This window comes from Zalophus californianus, chromosome 3 (genome assembly GCF_009762305.2).
Source record: "Zalophus californianus isolate mZalCal1 chromosome 3, mZalCal1.pri.v2, whole genome shotgun sequence".
Classification (NCBI taxonomy): domain Eukaryota; kingdom Metazoa; phylum Chordata; class Mammalia; order Carnivora; family Otariidae; genus Zalophus; species Zalophus californianus.
Genome location: NC_045597.1, coordinates 60,459,244 through 60,463,086, shown reverse-complemented (window position 1 = coordinate 60,463,086; position 3,843 = coordinate 60,459,244).

Genomic DNA, 3,843 nt, shown 5'->3' with positions numbered 1-3,843 from the left:
CACCACAATCAAGATACAGAGCTGTCCCATCACTCCAAGGAACTCTCTTGTGCTACCCCTCTACAGTTGAATCCACCTTCTCCACTCACTATATCTCTGTCCTCTGACAATCACTAATCTATTCTCCAGCTCTATAATTTTGCCTTGCAAGACTCTTACATAAATGGAATCATACAGTATGTCACCTTTTGAGATTGGATTTTTATACTAAACATAATGTCCTTGAGACCCATCCAAACTGTTGCATGTATCAGTAGCTTTTTCCTTTAAATTGCTGAGCAGAATTCTATTTCTATTTATTTTTAAAACTGATTCTTGCCAAAGCACATTCCAAAAATGGGATTTAAGGGGCTCACTAAAATAGAGGCAGTATAGCAAAATAAAAATATGTAAGGAGAAAATCAGAATCAGGAATAAAAAAATAATATGCTCATGGATTGGAAGAATTAATATTATTAAAATGTCCATATTGCCCAAAACGATCTACAGATTCAATGTAATCCCTAGAACAACTAATCCTAAAATCTGTATGGAACCATAAAAAAAACCCAAATAGCCAAAGCAGTCTTGAGAAAGAAGCACAAAGCTGAAGGTATCATAATCCCAGATTGCAATACAAAGCTATAGAAATCAAAACAGTAAGGTACAAGCACAAAAATAGATACATAGATCAAGAGAACACCCTAGAAATAAACCATTGCCTATATGGCCAATTAATCGATGACAAAGGAGGCAAGAATATACAATGGGGAAAAGACAGTCTTTTCAATAAATATTGTTGGGAAAACTGGACAGCTACATGCAAAAGAATGAAACTGGACCACTTTCTTATACCATACACAAAAATAAACTCAAAATGGATTAAAAACCTATATGTGAGACATGAAACCACAAGACTGCTAAAAGAAAACATAGGCAGTAATCTTTGACATCAGCCTTAGCAACGTATTTAGAAATATGTCTCCTCAGGCAAGGGAAAAAAAAAAAGCAAAAATAAACTTTTGGACTATACCAAAATAAAAAACTTTTGCACCAAAAAGGAAACCATAAACAAAACAGAAAGGCAACCTACTGAACTGGAGAAGATATTTGCAAATGATATATGTGTTAAGGGGTTAATATCCAAAATATATAAAGAACATATACAACTCAAAAAAATATCTGATTAAAAAGTGGGAAGAGAACCTGAGTAGACATATTTCCAGAGAAGACATACAGATGGCCAATAGACACATGAAAAGATGCTCAACATCACTAATTATCAAGGAAATGGAAATTGAAACCATGAGATATCATCTCACACCTATCAGAATGTCTAGTACTAAAAAGATAAGAAATAACAAGTGTTGGCGAGAATATGGAGAAAAGGGAACTCTCATGCACTATTGATGGGAATACAAATTGTTGCAACCACTGTGGAAAACACTATGGAGATTCCTCCAAGAATTAAAAATAGAAATACCATATGACCTAGTAATTCCATTACTGGGTATTTACTCAAAGGAAATGAAAAAATTACCAAAAAGATATATGCCTCCCTGTGTTTATTGAGCATTATTTATAATAGCCAAGATATGGAAGTAACCCAAGTGTCTATCCATGGATGAATGGATAAAGAAAATGTGGTATATATAAATATATATGTATATATATATATATATATGTATATATATATATATATGCAATAGGATATAACTTGGCCACAAAAAAGAAGAAATCTTGCCATTTGTGACAACATTGATGGGGCTAGAGTGTATTATGCTAAGTGAAATAAATTGGTCAGAGACAGACAAATACCATATTATTTTACTTATATGTAAAATATAAAAAGCAAAACAAATGAACACACATACAAACAAACAGACTCTTAAATACAAAGAACAAAATGGTGGTTGCCAGATGGAGGTGGGTAGGAGGATGGGTGAAACAGATAAAGGGCATTAAGAGGTACAAACTTCCAGTTATAAAATAAGTTATGAGAAACAAACTGAGGGTTCTAGAGGGGAGGGGGCGGGGGGAGGGGTTAACCTGGTGATAGGTATTAAAGAGGGCACATACTGAATGGAGCACTGGGTGTTATACGCAAACAATGAATCATGGAACACTACATCAAAAACTAATAATGTAATGTATGGTGATTAACATAACATAATAAAAAAAAGAATAAAAAAATAAATTATGAGAATGAGAAGTACAGCATAGGAAATATAGTCAACAATATTGTAATAATTTTGAATGGTGATCAATGGTGATTATATTTATCCTAGTATCACAATGAATTGTTAAATCAATATGCTGTACGCCTGAAACTAACACTGTATGTCAATTACACTTCAATAATAAATTTATGATTTTTCAAAAAATTTAATATGAAGGCAGGACTAAGACAAGCACACAAAATACATGTAAAGAGTTGCTAGAAAATTTGGCTGTCAGCTTCTTGGCAGTCACCACAAGAGAAAAACGGCCGGTTATACAGCTCATAGTCTAAAGATGTAGGCAAACAAGTTTCTTGGGGTCAACTTAGCCACTTCCAGGACTCCAGCTGGAAGGAAGATTCTTTCCCAGGGGGTCCATCAGGAGACTGTGGCCAGCAGACACTTAACTTAGAAATAAGTTAAGACTCCATCAAAGGATGCGGGTTAGGAGCACAAAGAATTTTCTTGCACAGTTCAATGTTCTGATCACCCAACTTTGTCACTCTGCTACCTTAGGGCAGTAAGAATGTAGATACTCTGTTCTATGTTCAGAAAGTCATTCATGTGATTGGATGTGAACAGAAGGGCAGACGAATATGAACTGAAAAGCTATTATGCTTTCCTTTGAAGTCCAGTGAGTTCTTTCCCTTACCTGGAGGTGCAGAATAGAGTCCCAAATAATGGTCTGTGTGCCCAACTGGGATGTGGATGTGCTCTCCCCACCCCAGCCCCCTCCTAGTCTCCTGGAGTTCAGGGTGCTCCCTCCTTCCAAGAGGATGCGTGCTTTCCATTTTCCCATGGTCAAACCTCAGCCTGCTTCTTTCATTTAATTTATGAGGCTGGCTCCAGAGCTTGTGACCTCTGGTCTAGACAGTGTTGAGGGTTCACCTTATGTTTCTGGGATCATGTTATGGGCACCATATGCTATGGGTCCTTAATTGGGTTGGCAGACTGGCTATTTATTGCTCAGCCTTACTGTGTGTCACCCAAGGGGTCTAGTGACCACAAAGCTGGGATTCTCATAGGACAATCAATAGAGACCAGTAAACTGGCTACTTTACATCAATGTTTATTGTCTAGCTTGTTCAATCTTCCCCTTTATTAATAAAAAATATCACCCACTTATTCACTTGTTATTCACCACATGCCAGAAACTACGTTTATGCATTTTTTAAATTTTATTTATTATTTGAGAGGAGAGAGAGAGAGAGAGAGAGAGAGAGAGAGAAAGAGAGCATGAGTGGGGTGGGAGGAGAGGGGCAGAGGAAGAGGGAGAAGCAGACTCTCCGCTGAGCAGGGAGCCAGATGCGGGGCTCAATCCCAGGACTCAGAGATCGTGACCTGCGCTAAAGGCAGATGCTTAACTGACTGAACCACCCAGGTGCCCCGAAATTATGTGTATGCTATAAGCACCTCATTTGATTATTACTTAAAAGCCTGCAAAAATAGTATTACTATCCTCATTTTAAAGATGGGGAAACTGAGGCTCAGAGAGGTGTAGAGACTTGCCCAAACTCTTGCTGAAAGCAGTGTCGATACCAAGATAAAAACCTTTTTCTGCCTGATTCCAATGCTTATGGTTTTCATACCATGTCACATTGTTTTACTCATTACTGATTCCAATGCTTATGGTCTTCATACCATG